This window comes from Bos taurus, chromosome 2 (genome assembly GCF_002263795.3).
Source record: "Bos taurus isolate L1 Dominette 01449 registration number 42190680 breed Hereford chromosome 2, ARS-UCD2.0, whole genome shotgun sequence".
NCBI classification, from domain to species: Eukaryota; Metazoa; Chordata; class Mammalia; order Artiodactyla; family Bovidae; genus Bos; species Bos taurus.
Genome location: NC_037329.1, coordinates 59,098,503 through 59,121,694, shown reverse-complemented (window position 1 = coordinate 59,121,694; position 23,192 = coordinate 59,098,503).

The window sequence follows — 23,192 nt, the reverse complement described above, 5'->3', positions numbered from 1 at the left end:
CTCCCTTCCTTCCCCTCTCTATTTCTTTCTTTTCTCCCTCCCTCTTTTTCTCCCTCTTTCTTTCTCCAAGTAATTTGACTGATGCTTTCATTCATGTATCATTCTGCCCTCTTTATTCTCAAGAGCTCTTCCAAAAATACAGTGATTTTATATTTAACTACAGGCAAAAAATTAAATAAATGTTGTTTACTCAAACATTATTGGTTCTATCAAATTTACACAATATTCTGTTTGACTTGGGCTTCCCTTGTGGCTCAGCTGGTAAAGAATCGTTCTGCAATGCAGGAGACCCCAGTTCGATTCCTGGGTCGGGAAGATCCGCTGGAGAAGGGACAGGCTACCCACTCCAGTATTCTTGAGCTTCCCTTGTGGCTCAGCTGGTAAAGAATCCACCTGCAATGTGGGAGGCTTGGGTTTGATCGCTAGGTTGGGACGATCCCCTAAAGAAGGCAAACGCTACTCACTTCAGTATCCTGGCCTGGAGAATTCCATGGACTGTATAGTTCATGGGGTCGCAAAGAGTCAGACATGACTAAGCGACTTTCACTTCACTTCACTTCTATTTGACTTATTTAGAACAAAATCCATGGTTCCGGACATACTTTTCACTTGACAATGCTTTTGATCTCTGTAACAATGAAGCATGTAGAGTTTTCCCATACCTAGATAAAATATTCTGCCATCTTAACTTCAAATTTCACAATGTGCTCAGACTCTTCCTTTCCTCTGTTAGCCTCTTTGCCATCTGGTGATAGATCTCTGTTCTTTCAAATGCCATCTTAGTGCTCTAATAAATCACATTTTTTTCCTAGCAAGTTTTATGTCCTCTTTATAACGGTAAACATGACTTGCATAGTACACAGAGTACTGGAATATGCTGAACAAATGGAGTAGGGTCATTTTGATTCCAAATATTTGCCCAGGCAATAGTTTGCCATTTGGAACCAACCTGGAAGCCAATGAAAGCATGATGAACCATCTGTTCATTCTCTCTTTCCCATATTCAAGAATTTAAAACAATTATTCCCATTACCATAGCACCTTTCTTGCAAAAATTTTGCCAATTGCCAGGTACATTATTTCATTTATCAACCCAAGCATCTTATTAAAATAAAAAATATATATTTCAGGAGAATGTAAAAACCTACTATGTATCACATCCAATGGTATCGCCAGAGTTTTCTCATCATGGGAACCAAAGAATAAAGATAGCATATATCTTACCCAAGGATAAAGCATATGACTTCAGTAAATAATGATTTCCTCTCTGCCCAAACAAATTCCCATGTCTTCATGAGCTAAAGATGGTTTGAGTTCAGAATGGTCATCGGAAAAACAGGAATGTTAGACTTGAGAGAATTCTTGTTATTGGGGGATGGAAAAGAAACACATAAGCCCAACTCAATGTCAAATATGTAAAGTAACGCAAAAGATCCTTTTTAAATATGGAGATCTGAGAGTACAGTGTATCTGGGTCTTCCACCCTGGGTCAAAGCAGGGGAGACTGCAGTCCTCATAGACCAATCTTTCTATAACCATAGGCATCTATGCAAAGTAAAACTGTTGCTTCTAGCACAGCATGGCTCAACCTGTAAGAGCAAGAGGGAAATAGAAGACACCGCACTCCAGGATGTTCTCAAAAGCCCAAGAGTGGCACAGAAAAGCATTTCTAAGATCCCTATCCACTCTGCCCTCTAATACTCAGGGTGTGCAAGGGTCAAGAAATAGCCAGTAGTCTTCATCAGATATTTTATAGATACTGAGAAGAGGCACCCAGAGAGGGTTGCTTGGGGAGAGGGGCTGGAACACACTGAGAGCAGTGGATGCCAGAGATCAGGAAACATTGTTGACAGAAGCTGCAGCACTGTTTTGTCTACTTGACTCTTACTATGCAGATCAAATATCAGTGCTGATGCTCCCTTAGAGGGAAACCCAAACTCTCCCTACCTCCAAACTTACAGAGAGGGATGGGTAGAGAAAGACTTTCTGAATTTGAAATTTTCCTCCCATGGCTAAGTAATCCATTAGTTGTCTGAATTTGGACAAATCAATTATTTGTCCCACCCTTGTTAGTCGCTCAGTTGCATCCAACTCTTTGCAACACTTTGGACTGTAGCCCGCCAGGCTCCTCTGTCCAAGGAATTCTCCAGGCAAGAATACTGGAGTGGGCTGCCATTGCCTTCTCCAAGGGATCTACCTGACCTAGGGATCGAACCCAGGTCTCCTGCAATGCAGACAGATTCTTCACTGTCTGAGCCACCAGAGAAGCCCTTTTCACATTCCCATCCTTAGATGGAAATGAAATTGAAAGAGACAGGAACTAAGTCCAATTTGTGAAAAAATAAGTTAAAGTTCTCCTTTTGTGGTGGTGATGGTGGTTTAGTTGCTAAGTCGTGTCTGACTCTTTGTGACCCCATGGACTGTAACCCACCAGGCTCCTCTGTCCATGAGATTTTCCTTGTGAAAAAAATGAGTTAAAATTCTGCTTTTGTAACTTGCAAAATATCTGTCACTCATGGAAGAATTCAACTAACCCTTGAAATCTATCAATACCAGGCCATGACATGCTGTCCTTGATGGGAGAGTGGGAGTATTCCAATAACAATAAGACAGGCTTGATTTCAGATATGTTGTTTTACACTCTAATAAGCCCTTCTTCCCACTTTCATAAAAATTTCTTTTAATCTGTAGAGATCTTGCTATCCTGAGCCAAACTCTGCTTTCCACACAATTTCCATACATTATTTCTTAGGCACAGTGCATCACAGTGCAGAGATTATTGATAAACACAGCCCAGTACATATGTATTCAGGCCTATACATCTTGCCCCATGAGAAGAAATTAGTTCCTCCATAATTAGACAAAGCTATAAGAAAGCCTTCTTCAGCGATCAATGCAAAGGAATAGCGGAAAACAACAGAATGGGAAAGACTAGAGATCTCTTCAAGAAAATCAGAGATACCAAAGGAATATTTCATGCAAAGATGAGCTCGATAAAGGACAGAAATGGTATCAACCTAACAGAAGCGGAAGATATTAAGAAGAGATGGCAAGAATACACAGAAGAACTGTACAAAAAAGATCTTCACGACCCAGATAATCACAATGGTGTGATCACTGACCGAGAGACAGACATCCTAGAATGTGAAGTCAAGGGGGCCTTAGAAAGCATCACTACGAACAAAGCTAGTGGAGGTGATGGAATTCCAGTTGAACTATTCCAAATCCTGAAAGATGATAATGTGAAAGTGCTGCACTCAATATGCCAGCAAATTTGGAAAACTCAGCAGTGGCCACAGGACTGGAAAAGGTCCATTTTCATTCCAATCCCAAAGAAAGGCAATGCCAAAGAATGCTCAAAGTACCACACAATTGCACTCATCTCACATGCTAGTAAAGTAATGCTCAAAATTCTCCAAGCCAGGCTTCAGCAATATGTAAACCGTGAACTTCCTGATGTTCAAGCTGGTTTTAGAAAAGGCAGAGGAACCAGAGACCAAATTGCCAACATCCGCTGGATCATAGAAAAAGCAAGAGAGTTCCAAAAAACATCTATTTCTGCTTTATTTACTATGCCAAAGCCTTTGACTGTGTGGATCACAATAAACTGTGGAAAATTCTGAAAGAGATGGGAATACCAGACCACCTGATCTGCCTCTAGAGAAATTTGTATGCAGGTCAGGAAGCAACATTTAGAACTGGACATGGAACAACAGACTGGTTCCAAATAGGAAAAGGAGTTCATCAAGGCTGTATATTGTCACCCTGTTTATTTAACTTATATGCAGAGTACATCATGAGAAACGCTGGACTGGAAGAAGCACAAGCTGGAATCAAGATTGCCGGAAGAAATATCAATAACCTCAGATATGCAGATGACACCACTCTTACGGCAGAAATTGAAGAGGAACTCAAAAGCCTCTTGATGAAAGTGAAAGTGGAGAGTGGAAAAAGTTGACTTAAAGCTCAACATTCAGAAAACGAAGATCATGGCATCCAGTCCCACCACTTCATGGGAAATAGATGAGGAAACAGTGTCAGACTTTATTTTTCTGGGCTCCAAAATCACTACAGATGGTGACTGCAGCCATGAAATTAAAAGACACTTACTCCTTGGAAGGAAAGTTATGACCAACCTAGATAGCATATTCAAAAGCAGAGACATTACTTTGCCAACAAAGGTCCGTCTAGTCAAGGCTGTGGTTTTTCCAATGGTCATGTATGGATGTGAGAGTTGGACTGTGAAGAAGGCTGAGTGCTGAAGAATTGATGCTTTTGAACTGTGGTGTTGGAGAAGACTCTTGAGAGTCCCTTGGACTGCAAGGAGATCCAACCAGTCCATTCTGAAGGAGATCAGCCCTGGGATTTCTTTGGAAGGAATGATGCTAAAGCTGAAACTCCAGTACTTTGGCCACCTCATGCAAAGAGTTGACTCATTGGAAAAGACTCTGATGCTGGGAGGGATTGGGGGCAGGAGGAGAAGGGGATGACAGAGGATGAAATGGCTGGATGGCATCGCTGACTCGATGGACGTGAGTCTGAGTGAACTCCGGGAGTTGGTGATGGACAGGGAGGCCTGGCGTGCTGCGATTCATGGGGTCACAGAGAGTCGGACACGACTGAGTGACTGATCTGATCTGATCAGTCAGTAGTTACAGAAATTCAAAGTTTCAACAAAAGAAAGCTACCCCAGAAATCCTGGTCTCCACCATTACACAGATCATATAGAGTTCATCATTCTCTATATTTCATATGTGAAATCCCACGAAATCATTTTCTGAGCGTATCTTCTAACTGTGCTTGTGCTCAGTCGTATCCAATTCTTTGCAACTCTTTGGACTGTAGTCCATGGAATTTCCCAGGCAAAAATACTGGAGTGGGTTGCCATTTCCTCCTATAGGGGATCTTCCCAACCCAGGAATCAGACCCACATGTCCTGGGTCTCCTGCATTGCAGGTGAATTCTTTACCACTGAGTCACTGGGGAATCCCCCCAGTTCCTAAACTTTTCCACTGCTACTTATCGAATGCCCAGTCTATTATAACTGAAGATCCCTGACTCTCTCTTGAGAATACCTCTTTCCCCATATCCCTTTCAGATGATAACTGTTCGCTCTTTTGCAGTCTACTACACTGGGCTTATAGGAGGAATGAGTGCCCTTTATCCCTCATTGCTCCTTTCTTTGTATTTTCTCTTCCTTCTCCACAAAAACACTTTGATTCTGAGATGATTAGTGATCTTTATCACTTTCTTTTGCACCACTTCTGCTTCTTGGTGATATCAATGCTCTTCTAGTCCAATATGATCCTTCTAGTACCCCAGCTTCTTAGTCCCTGAGCTCTTCTCTTCCTAGGATCCACTCCTCTGTATTCCTCAGCCTTCTGTTCTCATGAATATTCCATAGACCTTGTCTTTATCTGAACTGTGTCCCTTCCATATTCTATGTTCCCAGCGTCACACTCTCTGATAACCACCTATCTTTCCATCCCACTCCTTCCAGTATCTTCCCTCCAACCTACGTTTAAGTCCATTCAGGACCTAAAATCTATCAATGAGAACAATGATTCATTTCTCCTGATCCATTTGGATTCACTCCCTTTCTCATTCAGCCTAGTTGTGACCAGTAATTATAACCCCTCCTTTGCATATATCCATGGCTTCTTAACCCCTCTTCAGCTTCATTATAGGCAAGAACACAGCCCTTAATCAAATCCAACTGTTGAATCCATGCCTGCGACTGTGCATCTCAACATGACTGAAGAAAAGCATAAAACTATGATAAATGGCTTCACCTTCAATTCATGACCACTTATCTCAAATGTGCTCTTAGTGCTAACTGAAAATTATATTTCCATATCTGTTTCTCTCCCACTCTACCAGTGGACTATTCCATACTTGAAACCTCCAATACCTCTTCCCCCATCCTCTTTTGTTAGTTGATGACTTGGTTCATCCTTCTCAGCTTCATATTTTACTGAGAAAAATACAAGTCATCTAAAGAGAACTCCTTCGATCTCCCCCCACATTTCTTACCTATTGGTAAGAAGTGGTATCTCTTGGTACTTTGGATGCACAATCCATGCTGTTAGCTAACAGCAATGCCTCTACTTGTGCCCTGGGTGCCAACCCCTCCTGTCTGCTCAAAGACACTGCAATTACCCCCTCTTTTTCCTGAATCATGATTTTCTTTTCTCTGTTAGATCATTCTTATCAACATCATAATTTACTGTTTATTCTCCTATGTTAAAATGTCTTAACTAATTCTACCTCCCCCTCTAGCTACATATCTGTCTTTCCTTTTACAGAAACTTTCCTCAAAAGTTTTCTCTATGCTCACTGTCATTCATTTTCATAGTATTTCATTCTCCCATAAGCCCAGTCTCTTTAATTCATGCTACTCCACTGATTCTGCTCTTTTCAATATCACCAGTGATCTCTGGATGACTAGATGTAATAGTAAGCCTGTAGTCCTCAACTTATTCTGTTTATTAGCAGCATTGTTACCTTCTATCTTGAAATACATTCCTGAGACTTTCAGGACACCTCTTTTCATTTTTGCCTTAAACCTCATTTGCTGCTACTTCTAAGCTTTTGTGTTAGTTAGTTTTACATGTCAACTGACTTGGCTGAGAGATGCACCAATAGATGGCAAATCCTTATTTCCAGGTGTGCCTGTGAGGGTGTTTTTGGAAGAGATTAACATTTGAATTGGTAGACTGAGTAAAGATCATTGCCTTGACAATGTAGGTGGACATCATCCAATCTATTGAGTGCCCGAATACAATAAAAAGGCAGAGGATGTAAATTTGTTCTCTGCTTAAACTGGGACATCCATTTCTCTCTGCCCTCAGACATCAATGCTCTCGGTCTTCAGACTCAGACTAGGACTTACACCACTAACTCCCCTGCTTTAAAGGCCCTTGGATTTGGCCTGAAACTACACTATCAGCCTTTCTGGGCCTCCAGTTTATGGGCAGAACATCATGGGACTTCTTAGTTGCCATAATTATGTAAGCCAGTTCCTCATAATATATCTCTTTCTAAATATGTCTATGGGCTTCCCTTGTGGCTCAGTGGTAAATGCAAGAGACATGGGTTTAATCCCTGGGTCAGGAAGATCCCCTGGAAAAGTAAAGGGCAGCCTATTCCAGTATTCTTACCTGGGAAATCCCATGGAAAGAGGTCACATAGAATTGGACACAACTTAGCAACTAAACAACAACAGCAACAAAGTATGTCTATGTCTCTACACGAGTCCTGTTGGTTTTGTTCCTCTGGAGAACCCTGACTCACACAGCTTCTTTCTGATTTCCTCCTCATCTCCCTGACCTCTTCCTTTTGGAGTGCCAAAGATTCTATCGTGGTCTTATTTGTCTATCTGTGCTCACTCTTCTGCCATAAGTGTGGTGTCATCAGCATATCTGCAGATATGCCCCTTGTGGCAGAAAGCAAAGAACTAAAGAGCCTCTTGAGGAAAGTAAAAGAGGAGAGTGAAAAAGTTGAATTAAAACTCAACATCAGAAAACTAAGATCATGGCATCTGGTCCCATCATTTCATGGCAAATAGATGGGGAAACAATGGAAACAGTGACAGACTTTATTTTTTGTGGGCTCCAAAATCACTGCAGATGGTGACTGCAGCTATGAAATTAAAAGACGCTTGCTCCTTGGAAGAAAAGTTATGGCCAACATAGACAGTATATTAAAAAGTAGAGAGATTACTTTGCCGACAAAGCTCTGTCTAGTCAGTTATGGTTTTTCCAGTAGTCATGTATGGATGTGAGAGTTGGACTATAAAGAAAGCTGAGTGCTGAAGAACTGATGCTTTTGAACTTTGGTGTTGGAGAAGACTCCTGAGAGTTCCTTGGACTGCAAAGAGATCCAACCAGTCCATCCTAAAGGAAATCAGTCCTGAATATTCATTGGAAGGACTGATGCTGAAGCTGAAACTCCAATACTTTGGCCTAACTCATTTGAAAAGACTCTGATGCTGGGAAAGATTGAAAGCGGGAGGAGAAGGGGACAACAGAGGATGAGATGGTTGGATGGCATCACCAACTCAATGGACATGAGTTTCAGTAAGCTCTGGGAGTTGGTGATGTATAGGGAAGCCTGGCGTGCTGCAGTCCATGGGGTCACAAAGAGTTGGACACAACTGTTACTGAACTGAATCTCTTACTACCTTGGAGCTTTTCATTTGATTTATTTAAATACTATTGATATGATGATAACTCTGAGATCTCTCTCTCTCAATTCTAGATTTACAGACACAACTACCTTTGTGGAATCTCTTCTTAAACATGTAATAGGCATTATACAAATTTAATATGCATAAATATTAAACTCCTAATCTCCCCAAATCCAACCCCTCATCTTTGTTCCATCTCAATGAATACGAATGCCATCCTTCCAAAAGCTCTGGCCAAACCTTATGTTCTTTCCTGAGTCCCCTCTTTCACTCATGCCTCTACATTTCTGTGCTCAGACACCACTGAGCAACTGAACAACAACAACTACATTTCTAATACTGATGATAATAATTATTATTATCTGCATGAATGCTCTTTACTCAGAAGACCCATGACTCTTTCTTTTACCTCCTTCAGGTCTTTACTTAAATTCCATCCTAAATGAGGCCTTCCCTGACTTTCTGTTTAAAATTACAACTCCCAACACTTATCACTCACTTTCCCAGCATTTTCACCTGCATTGATCCAGCAAAATCATTACCTGACACATAGGGAGCCCCATAGGCAGCTGGAGGCCCTCTCCTTAGACAACTAAGCTTCCAGGGTGGAATCCTCAGGTCTTCCTGACAGATACTCCATCCTTCTGAACATTTTTTACAGAACTTATTGCTCACTTTGACAATGAAAATACATACTAGTTTTCTTATTTAGCTGGAGAAACAATATGTGTTGACAAAGGAAAGTCGTGATGAAAGGAGGTTCATTACTTTCATGACATAATAGACTCTGGCAGGGTGGCTTACTAACATATCATGATAATACTAAATATTCATTGGAAGGCCTAATACATGTGGCCTAATACCTTAGCCACATGATGCAAAGAGCCAACTTATTGGAAAAGACCCTGATGCTGGGAACGATTGAGGGCAGGAGGAGAAGGGGGCAACAAAGGATGAGATGGTTAGACAGCATCACTGACTCAATGGACATGAATTTGAGCAAACTCTTGGAGATAGTGAAGGACAGAGGAGCTTGGCATGGTGCCGTCCATGGGATCAAAAAGAGTCAGACACAACTGAGAAACTAAACAAAAACAACTACATGATAATATGGATGATGATAATTATTATAATAACTACGATTGGTTGATCACTCAATAACAGAGGAAAGTTTCCAGAGAACTCTCTTTTTCCTGCCTCAGGTAAAGACAGAGAGCTGCAGCTGTGGATCTCTGAACTCCTGGGAGGGAGGCAGGAACAGCTGAGGCAGGACAGGGTTGGTGAAACTGACTCCTGCCTGATGGGAGAAAAGGTCTCTTGCCTTACAGAACTATCAGGTGTGTAGATGAATGATGGGAAGAATTTACCAGGAATTGGGTAGAAAAAAGTACTAAAGAGTTTAAATACTACATTTTAAACAGAAGACCTGTGGGGAATCCATGGTGGGGGGGGGGGTTGTTGTAAATCCCTGATACTTCTGAGACCCTTCAAATCTTAAATAAAGGTTATAACCTTAAATAAAGGTTATAATCCAAACATCAGGCCCCTACTTTTTCTTTGTATGCAAAATTTTGAGTCTTTTTTTTTCTTGAGAGTTAAGTTTTAAGCAAACTTTACAGATAAAGGAACTAATAAAAAATGTTTATATGCACAGCACTATAAATTTACTCACCAAATATTTACTGGTCACAAATATGTGTCAGTAACTAAGCCAGCTAAGGAGTCATCCAGCACCAGATGGACAGGATACCAGTGTTCATAGTATATATTCTAGTGAGAGTTATAGACAAAAGGGAAAAAATAACAGGGTGTTAAATGGGGCTTTCCCTGTATTAGAGTTTAACTGAGGCCTTAAAGCTGAGAATAGCAGGTGTAATGTACTCCAAATTCTAAATCTAGTGTTAGATCGTCTATGCTTGCTCTGCAAAAAGACCGGATAGAGTCAGTTCTGCCATCTGTTTCAACACTCACCTCCTGGCCATGAAGAACGGGAAACAAAAGAGGCCTGGGGGTACAGAGTGATAGACGGCGTGTTGGCAGAGTACAGCCCAGGGTTGGGGAACCAAATCCTTCATCCTTAGAAAGCAGGTGTCTGGAAGACATAGGTTCTAATATCTTACTACTCATGGCTGAGTGCCTCCAACCAACCCTTCACAACCTTTGGTAGCAGGTTTCATTTAAACGTCTCTGCTATGATCTGAATGTGCCCTCCCAAAATTTGTGTGTTGAAATCTAATCCCCAAAGTGGTGAAATTTGGAAATGGAGCCCTTAGGAGGTGACTAGGTCATGAGGGTGAAGCCCTGATGAATGGGATTAGTGCCCTCATAAGAGAGTTTCTAGAGAGCTCCCTTGCCCCTTATAGCATGTAAGATTACAGTGAGAAGATGACCATCAGTGAAGAAGTGGGCTCTCACCAGGTACTACATCCGCTAGCTCTGTGACCTTGGACTTCCCAGCTTCTAAAACTGTAAGAAATAAATGTTTGTTGTTCATAAGGTACCCAGTTTATAATATTTTTGTTGTAGCAGCCTGAATGGATTGAGACAGTCTTGCATGTGCTGGGATTGGCAATGTAAGGCTGAATTATTTCCTCTGTTCCAGATATAGTCTTTGCAAAAGGGAACTGTACTTGGATTATCTCAAAAGTATATTGGAAAAATGAATGAGGAGACCCCAATACAGCTGTTTGGGTGGAAGAGGCCACAGGAAGCTAGGAGCTGAAGTAGGTATAATCAACCAGCATCTTAGGCATTAACAATATCAGACTATTGAAGAGGGGGCATCCCAGCTGGAAGTCAGCAGTCAGGCCTACAACATGTAGACAGCCCTAATGCCAGGGTACAATTACCCAAGTAGAGTAAGTTCCTTTTATGCCCCATCTTGCTCTGCCCTTGCTTCAATCCTAAAGAAGACACAGAAAGCCTATACCCTTCAGTGGGGGGAGGACGGGGTGCAAACTAAGGGAAATAGTAAAGAAGCTGATCTTGTTCTCTTTGCCCAATGTAGTCTCTCCAGCTTAAGGCAGGCCAAGCTGGGCAATGTAAAAAGCTTTAAGTAGTATAAGTCTAAGAAATTGAAGTGTAAATGTTTCACTGAATTAGAATTTAATAACTGAGAGGAATAGGAGAAGCTATGGGATTATCTATTGTGGAGGATAATGAGTTAAGAGATCAAGGCTAATAGAAAGTTGTTTTCTGTATTCATACATCACCCAGCTCATTCAGTAGTCAAGTTTTAGAGAACAAATAACCTTGAAGATTGTGATTAGTACTGTGAATGAGCTAACAGGTCAGGGGAGGCCTCCCTCAGGCAAGTGTCATCAAACACTTGAGAGACTTGAATAATGAGGAAGCAAGAAAATGAAGGGATGAGGAAAGAGCTTCTCACCAGAAGAAACAACAAAAGACCATAAGGCAGAAGCTTCTAATGATCAAGGAATGGACCAAATGGCAGCTACAGAGGGAGAGAGGCCTCTAATGAGGCTGGCATTGGAGGCAAAGGCCTAACTGATGAATTTAGACCTTGGCCTTGAGTTCAAAATTAATTATAAAGGCCATAAGAAGCTGCCAGAGGATTTGAAGGTGATCAGATCTGTGTTTTAAACAAAGAAAACAACTCTAGCTTCTGTGAGGACAATGTATAGCTGGTGAGTAAGAGTGGATCCAGGGTACCGGTTGGAAGGGTTTTACTAGTGTAGATGAGACATGATAGTGGCTTGGCCTGGGTATTAGAAGTGGAGTTGAAGTGAAATGGGTGGATTTCAGACAAAAGTTGTAGGTACAACTTGAGTTGCATATTGAGGGATCAATCAAGAATCTTTAGTGAGACAGTCCCCTGGCAGTCCAATGATGGAGACTTTGCCTTCCAATGCAGGGGATGTGGGTTCAATCCCTGGGCAGGGATCTAAAATCCCACATGCCTCAAAAAACCAAAACATAAAACAGAAACAATATTGTAACAAATTCAATAAAGAGTTCTTTAAAAAAAAGAATCTTTAGTGGATGATATGGGTACCCTGTTTTTGCCCTTTTTGTTGGCAGATAGACCCATTCCCCAGCTGCCATAAATGTTGGGTGCTAATTGTTCACAGCTGCCACATTTTCTGGAGAATTTTCCCCAGTAAAACAGTAGCTAAAGTTCTTGGGAAGTTCTGTCCTCCAACCTCCCATTTTAGGGAGCCAGAAACCTGACATGTGGTCATAAAACGCCAGCCTCCTAGCCTCAAGGGGACACCAACCTAGTGCACAGTTTGCTCTCCAGAGGTTGCTGTGGGATGATACCGAAGCTGGTCTCACTTAAGTCTTTTCCCCAGCCCTCTTCTATTTCCTTCCCTTTCTCCTGAGAGCATTCGTGAAATAAATCACCTGAATATCACTAAATCAGTAACAATATAATAAATCACTGGAGAATTCCTGTCTGAGGCTCTGCTTCTAAGGAACCCAACCTGAGAGAGGATTTTAATTTTGAACATGTTACGTCTGACATGAGTATGAGGCATCCAAGTGGTGGTGTTAAGTAGGCAGATTGATAGATGACTCAGCCTCAGAGAGATGGAGCATTTGGGCATCAGTAGCATATGAATGGTATTAATAGTCACAGGAATGGATGAAATCTCAAGCAGTTATGTAATTAGGTAAGAAGGTCTGGAACTGAACCCTGAGATCTCCAGCATTTAGAGGTAGAAGGCAAGGATTCCACAAAACAGAGGGTATGCTACCTTGGGGTTATAATAGGGCTCTGCTATATAATATTACGGAGTATTAGACTCTTGAGTGACTGGTGACTGTCTCTTTTAATACACAACACAGAGAAAATGCAAGAAATGTGATTCCCCTTAAAGAATCTTTTAATCATTGATACCTGCAAGCTGGTGCTTTTAGAATCTTTGTAATGCTAGGTAAGGTTATTTCATGTTAACTGCACAATTAACTCATGTCATCAATGAAGCTTTTTTCATTTGAATTAAGTCCCCAGTCCCTATAAAATTAGAATTTTCCTCATTTGCCGAAGTCTTCCAATTACTTTCTAAGTTGAATTAGTAGTGCACTAAACTTTTATTTCCAGAGAAATGAGTTCAAACAGAGGTCATCCATGTAAATGAGTTGAGTGATCTCAAACTAGCATTTAAGTGTGTCAGAAAGTTCTATCTGTATTAGTTTATTTTTAAAGGCAAATGAAAGATAAGGGTATGAATATTGTGAATTTATTTAAGGATACATTTCTGAAAATGACCGTACTTCCATCTAAATCTTCAGCACCCATCAATTAACTTGCTGGGGAACAAAGTTTATGGCAGGCCTGAGAATCTGAGGAGATAACAAGTCAAAGAGGTAGAACCAGCAGAAAAGATGCTCTGAGTTAAAGGTGCCATGGACAGTTAATCTGTAAATTACTAAAGCTTATGCCAAGTTATAAGGTAATGAATTCTTATGATGCCAAAGCTGCTGCTGCTAAGTCGCTTCAGTCGTGTCCGACTCTGTGCAACCTCATGGACTGCAGCCTACCAGGCTCCTCTGTCCATGGGATTTTCCAGGCAAGAGTACTGGAGTGGGGTGCCATTGCCTTCTCTGGATGCCAAAGCTAAAAGCTTTCAATTCTTATTTAACCTTGCTTGCAATGCTTTAAGTTAGCAGGTATTTTCTTCAACTTAATAATGGTGCAAGTGATTGAAAGAGCTAGACAACTTGTTTGAGAAAGCAAAGTAAATAAGTGGTAGATTAGGACTCTTATCCAGGTTCTTCTGATTCCAAGGTTTATAATTTTCCCCTCTATACTAACATCAATCAAAAGGACCCAGGTTCTTCACTGTGGTAACAGAAAAGACTTCCAGAAGATAATATATAGGGGAGAAGTGATGGATGTATGCATAGTCTTTGACTCTCTCCCCAGGTGCACCTCCTCAGTTGGGTCCTCACCCACTGATCCTTGTACTCCATTTGTCCCTATAATGTAAAGATTGCACTTCTCTTGTCTTTAAGCATAGTTTATATAGACATTTGAGCCATACCACCTGAGCCACCAGGGAAGCCCACTTACTTAGACATATTTTTCTAAGGAATTTATAAAAGGTGTGTGTGTAGGGGAATGATACCAAACTTCACTTACAGTTCCAGTTGCAAAATTCAGGTGTAAAATCCTAAAATAACATGGCTGGGCCATGTCTGGAACATGGGCACTTCACTTTGCTGTGTCTATTTGTATGCTCTTTTTGCACAAGGGACAAAAAAGCTTTGGTCAAAAGGGAATGGAATTCAGACCGCCAGAGCTCTGCACCCAGAGATAAAACAGATTTTATGGGTGTAGGAATTGCGTTTGAAGACCAGATTGTAAAAAAAGGTAATCTGGACCCTTTGAGACTTGGACAATGTGCATGAGACTCAATACCAAGGCTTAAGCTGTTGGATGCTATTAGTGAATCCGAACAAGTATGTTAGTTGATAATAGGACCTCATCCTGGCATCTGGTCTGGTAAGAATGGAAGAACTGCAACTCTTGGAACCTTGGGTTATTTACTGAGAATCCAAGTGAGGAATGATATAGACAATGCGTCATCCTTCTGCCTTATTCAAACACAACTCCTTTTCACTACAAAGAGGCAATGATAAGAAACCCTAGACCAAGGCTCAAGGGCAAAACAGGCAGCATTCTCAAATCCTGTAACATTCACAAATATTAGATGCAGTAGCGATGTTCCCAAGGAACTAAAACAGAGGTCAGTATTTATGAAGTTCAGCTGCTAGTTGTTTGAATATCTGTTTTTTAGCAATACAAAATAGACTTCAAAAAACTTTTTGTTTTATATTGGAGTATAGCCAATTAACAATATTGTGATAGTTTCAGGTGGGAAACAGGACTCAACCATACATATACCTTTATCTGGGAATCTCTCTATTCAAATGAGTCTCAAGAGGGTCTGATTTCCTGCTTAAGTGATGGTGGGGGTGGTTTAGCCACTAAGTCATGTCTGACTCTTACAATCCCATGAATTATAATCCACCAGACTCCTCTGCCCATTGGATTTCCCAGACAAGAATACTGGAGTGGGCTGCCATTTCCTTCTCCAGGGGATCTTCCCTACCCAGGAATCAAACCCACGTCTCCTGCATTGCAAGTGGTTTCTTGATCGCTAAGCCACCAGGGAAGCCCTTCTGCTTAAGCAGCAGTTCTCTGAACTATAGAAGACGAATTCACTGTATCAGCTAACTCACCGCCATGCCCCTATTCCTATTCTGGGATTTCAGAAATACTTGAGGCAGGGAAATTCTAGAAAGACTGGGCTTACTGTAGATAAGCTGGAGAGTAGTTCAGAGTAGACAGACTTGGCTTTTTATAAACTCGGATCTAAACACATTCTTTTCTGGCTTCCTGCCTAATTTTTCCTTATTATCATCTCATAACATCCATTTCATGGGTCGACTGAGGTTATAGTTTACTTAAAGACTTTGCTCCACCCTCTCATGCAAACAAGGGAATTTAACCTTTGAAGTTGCTTCAATGTGGTTTCACAAGACACAAGTGTAGTGGGATGGATGATGTCCCTACAAAGATATATCCATGCCTTATCTCCAAAACCTGTGAATGAGGTCTTATTTTGAAAACGAGATGCCAGTCCAGGTTCGATGCATGATACTGGATGCTTGGGGCTGGTGCACTGGGACGACCCAGAGGGATGGTATGGGGAGGGAGGAGGGAGGAGGGTTCAGGATGGGGAGCACATGTATACCTGTGATGGATTCATTTTGATATTTGGCAAAACTAATACAATTATGTAAAGTTTAAAAATAAAATAAAATTAAAAAAAAAAGTCTTTGCATTTCAAGATGATGCTATCTTGGATTATCTGGGTACACCTTAAATCCAATGATAAGTGTCCTTATAAGAGTTAAAATAGGAGAAAACAAAAAGAAAGTCATATGAAGACAGCCCAAGGCTGGAGTTAAGCAGCAACAGGCCGAGGAACACATGGAGCTAGTAGAATTTGAAAGAGGCAAAGACAGGTTCACCCCTTGAAACTTGAAAGAGCATAGCCCTGTCAATGTCTTGATTTGATACTTCTGGCCTCCAGAACTGTGAGACAATAATTTTTCCTGTTATAAACCACTCAGTGTGTGTAACCTGTCACAGTAGCCACAGAAGGGCTTCCCAGGCGGTGCTAGTGATAAGGAATCTGCCTGCCAATGCAGGAGACACAGAGACTCTGGTTCGATCCCCGGGATGGAAAGATCCCCTGGAGGAGCGCACAGCAACCAACTCTAGTATTGTTGCCTGGAGAATCCCATGGGCAGAGGAGCCTGGTGGGCTATGGTCCATAAGGTTTCAAAGAGCCAGACACAAGCGACTTAGCATAGCACAGCACAGCACAGCAGAGCCATAGAAAACAAAAACAACTAGTAACGACACTAAAACTACACAATAGTTATAATACAAATATAGTAAAAAATGGAATACGTACTCCAAGATTATGGCCATTGAACAAGAGTATGGTCACTGAACACCTACTTATATTTTTGGAGCATTTCGCACTCAGAATTCTCCCATATTTGTCATTTAAAACTTACAGAATCATGCAGGTGGGCAAGACCATCCCAATATTACAGCTGATGAAACTGGATCCCAAAAAGGTTAAAGATTTTCCCAGAAGACCCCTGCAATTAGGTAGGAGAGTGGGGATTTGTGTCTGGGTCTAACATCAAAACCATTATCTTTCCAATATGTCATTCAGCCTGTTCATTAGGAAACTCGTTTATTTTAAACTATTTCAAAATTAGAGTAAACTGGTGGGATAGCTGAAGATAATTTAATACAAACACTGTCTGCCAGAGATGCAGTGTCACTAAAAGTACTGTAATTTTCATCTCTCTGTATTAAAATATTTCTTCCATAATCTTCATTCTCTTCCTAGAAAGAGACTACAAACTAGCTATCTGTGAGTCAGATTTGCATTCCCCTTTGCTTAAGGGCTTCAGAAAAATTTTTAGAAAGTTGAAAGTGATTCACAAAACAGATACATCTTAAGTAGTTATCCAAAAGATTGACAAAAATTGACAAAATTATCTTTGTCAAGGATGAACAATGAGTGTCATTAGAGTCAGTTTGGCAAAGTCTGATCTAAATGCTCAGTATGTTTTGGGGAGAATTCCAAAAAGTTCTGTGTTTGTCAAGGCCAGAAGAAGGTTGTACCAGGAAATTATGCCAAAACAGAAACGTCATGGAATAATAACATTAAGGAAAGTGAAATCATTTGTAACTAACCCACCCCCCAAAACTTCTCAAATTGCTAATATATTCCTGGTTCCTTCCTCAGACAAAGTGAACAAACTGCTGAGACTGTGAACACGTGTTATTGTCCAACAGAAGGTGAACGATCTCCTACTGGAATTCTATAATATTTCCAGCAAGTCTATTGCAGCGTATGTCTACTTCAAATCTGATGATGTTAAAAAGGAGGGAAAAGTGCAGAGTGCAGCTCAGAAATATTTCTGCCCAGGAAAGCTAGCAGTTAAAGCAGGGGACAGGCAGGTAGGTCTGGGATAATGAGCAGTACCAAGGTACCCTGCTTAATCTGATCTGCCTCCAGGTCTCAGGATGTTGTATAGGAATGGGCTTCATTTCCATAGGGGGAAAGGAATGAAATGACAACAATCTCTTTATGGTCTCATTGTTCAGGTAGTCAGAGTTTTATATTCTTTAGAAGAAAAGTACTATGTCGATCCCAGACAAGAGCCCTTATCAACAGGATTGTGTTTATCTACTTGTTTAGCAGTTTTAGGGACTTTCTTTCCACCATTCTGTGAGCTCAGGGAAGTCTGGGCCCTTGAGGATGAAGATGGACTCTCAGAATGTACATACATCGTGCTATTGAAGCACAGCAGGTTCTCCTTAAGTGTGGGTTAAATGAATGAATGTTGAATGAGACGAAGAGACAGATACAATAAGAGCAACGGTTTTGGAAACAGACAATACGAGGATTAAGTCACTGCGCCATCACCCGCCAGCTACCTGATCTTGGAGAAGCTCACAAGCTTCCTCATCTGAAACTAACTAGGCGCTGGTCTTGGCCTATATCCAGCATTAGATTCACAGTGGCCATGATTAAGTTCTCAATCTGGTGAACTCCATAGACGACCTTGGGAGAACAGGCCTAGCAAGAAATTTATTTTTTCACAGAAATTTTTGAGCACCTGTCACATGACAGATGGCACTTGAGATACACAGATGAAACTACAGGGTCCCATACCTTACCACATAATGAAGAGATGTATCACCAAAATGACATTAATAAATATGAAATGTGTTGTCTATTATTACAAAAGACATTATTGTTAGTATTAAAATAATATGATGAATGTTGTAACAGAGCCATGTATAACAATCAGTGGGAACCCTGAAAAAGGAGGTCAGGGAAGACAAGGGAGACAGGGAGCCATGTATAGCTTTATAGGGGAGGTAGCAATTGAACTTCCTGTAGTTGAACTTATTATAAAATAAGAAGTTTTGGAAATGGGCTGAGTTGAAGGTCACTGGGCATTTGACTAACCATTGCTAAGACACAGAAGTGGTTACCAGTGTTCCTGGGGGAACTGTAAAATCTCCTTGCCCCGTCCCCTACATTTCTTCAGCAGATGTTTGCCTTTCTGTTGAACACAGCCCTGTCTCCTCCAAACATCCTTGGAAGGTGGACCACCAGGTATCTGAGGCCACAGCACACACGGATGATTAGACAATTTTCTGTGGAAGAGACCAAGTCTGCCAAGGGCAAGGCTGGGCGAGCGCAGAGCAAGGAAAGTGCCAGGTTCCATAACACATTGCCATTTTCCATAGATTTGTCAAGGAGGAACCCTACTGAATTTCTAAGATTTAGAGCAACACATGTTTTAGGGCAATATAAATCACTTCCTACACCATTTCCAAACACTAAAGGTTTGGATCCTGAGCTCTGAAAAAAGTAACTGCTGCCTCTTCACTTCCTACATTCACCTTTGGAACTGGGGTGAGCTGGAACAGGACCTGGGGCTTCCCGAGGCAGATCTCTGTTACTGTGAACTCCCCAATCCCATATTTCCCCTTTGATTCTGTAAGAGATTACAGAAAAGTTGAACATAAATGATAATGGAACAGTACCCTAAAGTGATGAAAACTGGCATGGAGGTAACATAGTATCTCTTCAATTTTTCTGTGAATTGTGAGTCATGGGATCCTAGAGCTTCCCTGGAGAAGGCAATGACACCCCACTCCAGTACTCTTGCCTGGAAACTCCCATGGACAGAGGAGCCTGGTGGGCTGCAGTCCATGGCGTCACGAAGAGTCAGACATGACTGAATGACTTCACTTTTACTTTTCACTTTCATGCATTGGAGAAGGAAATGGCAATCCACTCTAGTGTTCTTGCCTGGAGAATCCCAGGGACGGGGGAGCCTGGTGGGCTGCCGTCTATGGGGTCGCACAGAGTCAGACATGACCTGAAGCCACTTAGCAGCAGCAGCAGCAGCAGCAGCAGCAGCAGCAGCAGCAGCAGAGCTTCCCTGGAAACGTCCTCAAGTGCTGCCATGTGTTTTCAGGAACAAGTTGGTCGCTAGACACCTTTCAAGCAAAGTAAGTGGCCCTTATCTGTTATTTATATTGAATTCCTATGCAATATTCTATTTAAAGAAAATGTTTTGCCACTGCAGAGTTGGAGAACACTGATCCAGAACAGTGGTTCTCAGATATGGGCAGGCATTCGAGCCACTTGAAAGACGTATTAAAACATTAATGCATTAGTCCTACCCCTAGAGTTTGGATTGTTAGTTCTAACCCCAGCGTTTCTGACTCAGTAGATCTGGAAAGGGGCTGTGGAACCTGCATTGTTAACAAATGCCAGATGATGTGGGTACCACTGGTCTGGGGATCAAACCTTTGAGAATCAATGATCAATGGAGACAAAACCAATTTGGGAAGAATGGTTCCGGATTCTAGGCCTTACTATAACACTAACTAGGAATATAAATTTTGAGAACAGCATTCTTCCTCTCTGAGCTTCAGATTCTACAACTATAAAGTTGGTGGAGATAAGCAGGACATCCTTTTTCAGGTGTTAGTGATAGAAAAATGACTCAGCCGGCTTAATGGCAAAATGGAATTGATTGGTTCATTAGCTTACAAAGTCCACATATAGATATTTGATTTCATTCACGGTTGGACATGGGTTTTCAAACAATGTCATTGGGGTTCTGAGCCCTTCCAAATGTGGGTTTGGCTTTATTTCATGCAGGCTCTCCCTCATGATGACAAGAGGGCCAGAAGCAAGGCCAGGCATATATCTGACCAGCTTAGCAACCTTAGAGAGCATCTCTTTCTCAACAGTTCCAGTGAAAGGTATAAGGGCTGAAGTTCCCTTCTTGGACTGGATTTCATGAACCAATTTGAAACACTGTTGACCAGAATGAGGACATGTGCAAACAGAACTCAAGGGCAGTGTAAACGTAGCTCAGGCCACAGGGTCTGAAAATGGAGGACAGCAGATTCTAAGAAGTACCAAAGTGTTGCTATCAGAAGATGGGGGCGGTGAGGCAAAGTCAGAAGGTTTTATATCTAGGGTGGATAAAAATCAGATCAGTGTTTCTTGACTTTGCTTTTTAACCTGTGGACAAGCAGCCAAGAGAATTTTGTAAAACTTCCTTTAAAGGGGTTCATGCTTTGAAAGTTATTGTGTGCTGTGTGCCAAGTCACTTCAGTCATGTCATGACTCTTTGTGACCCTATGGACTGCAGCTTGCCAGGCTCCTCTGTCCATGGGATTCTCCAGGCAAGAATCCTGGAGTGGGTTACCATTTCCTCCTCCAGGGGATCTTTCTGACCCAGGGATCTAACCTGCATCTCTTCTACCTGCAGGTGAGTCTTTACCACTAGTGTCACCTGGGAAGCCCTGAAAATTATTGGAAACGTTTTTGTTCTATTTTGTAATATCAAATTACATTGAATATTCACATGTTTTTGCAAATAATGCCCCCTCCCCTAGAAATGTAATGCCCAGGATAGGATTGGGGCAGGCATTGCCAGTGAGGGAGAAGGGATTTTAGAGTCATTCAGACTCACTGTGAATTCCAGCAATAACCATTATTAGCCTTGTTCATTCTGTTTCTGTGGAAAGAGAATATCAATACCCATCTTGTAGGCAGATGACGGGCATCAAATTAGATGATGTATGTCAAGAAGCTGCCCCACTACAGAGACTCAACAGATCACACCCATTTTTACTATGATTGCCAAATTTGGTGGGCCCATTTGGTTAAAATAGTCTATTCATCAGCTAGAAACTTAGGGTTATTTCAGTCTATGGACAATCAGATCCAGACTGCCTATTTGAATAACGTCATCAATTTCACAGACTTGTGTTTGTTATTTATTTTTTCCATCTCTCAGAAAGTCCTGACATCTTGTAAATAAGAGATCTGGGGCACTTCTAGGAGTTTATAAAATAAGGTGGAAAGTAGCCAGGCTGAGATGAACATAAAAAATAGAGGGAAAACAAAGAGAACCTGGAAGCAGTAGGAAACTTCATTTTCTTTAATTAGCATATTTAAGTGAAGCTTAGAAGCTGCTCCTTGCCTGAAACATTGCATTTTATTAAAAGCTGTTTAGTGCTCATAACCATTCTGCTGATTTTCTCAAAACACGTCCTCCTTATAGGCTAATGCTAAACTGTGCATATGAAATGAGCACGGCTTAATGTTGTGTTAAAAGAATTTGGTCTCCAGAGCTGTCTCTCTTCTTAATAATATGTAATCATACTCCATCTATTTAGTTTTCATTTAACTTGCCCCATGCAGGCTATGAATCCGGTTTAATTAAATGTGCCTTTAAATAGTCGAACGGCACTCATTTGCACCTAGCCAGCCTCCCTTTCATCCTATTAGGACCCCCTCAAGGTATAAAAACCCAATAAAGAGGCCATGTAAGACGTGTCTGATAATGCAAAGGAAGCCTGACATTCACTCCAGAATTTAGTGAAAGCTGCGGTAGCTTTTCGGCACACTGTCACAGCTGAATGGAGACAGTGTGAGGCCTCTTGGAGGGCAGTATCTGGATCAAATCTCAACAGTGCATTTGGAGATGAGCCAGCGATCCTGGGGATTGAAGCCACGCCCAAAGTAAGGCCCACTGAGATGTCAGGCAGCTGCCTGAGGCTCTCACAGGGCATGGCCTGGGTCTCTGGTCATATTCTTGGGGACATAGGGTGGCTGCAACTGCAGTTTTCTCTTATTACAAAATTTGGTAAAAGGGCAGGAAAGTCAGTCCTGGAAATTGAGAACAGAAAAGTAGGTGGTATTTTCCCGTCAAGAAAGGATAATACTAGAGCTTTGTCGAAATGATCACCCCAATCCCTAACTGAGTCCCTCAGTTAAAGAATGGACTCTATTCAACCCAGTACATCATGATTCATGCTTTTAACATGTTATTTATCCAGTGACTGCCAACTGCAAGCCTATTACTGATCAGGGACACAACTGCAAACGAACCAAAATCTTCTTTGCTTTCTTCAAGTGTAGGTTCTAGGTGGGGGAGACAGAATAAACAAAAACAAGCAGACCACAAGAAAATTAATATATGGTGTCAGGTGGTGAGAAGAAATAAAATAAATCATGTCAAAGGGGAGTCAGATTAAAGGGATGGGGAGGACATAGGGTCAGAGAGGACCTCTTTAGTTAGATACTAGTTTGCAGGATCAGATGGAACACATATTTTTTTAAATAGTTCTTTTGGTCATTTTATTTATTTTTTATTTTTGGCTGTGCCGGGTCTTCACTACTATGTGGGCTTTTCTCTAACTGCAGCGAAGAGGAGCTACTCTTTGTTGCATTTGTGGGCTTCTCATTTTGGTGTTCTCTTGTTGCAGAATACATGCTCTAGGCTCATGGGCTTCAGTAATTATGCTAAGTGGGCTCAGTAGCTGTGGTTCTCAGACGCTACAGAAGAAAGCTAAGTATTTGTGGCACACAGGCTTAGTTGCTCTGCAGCATGTGGG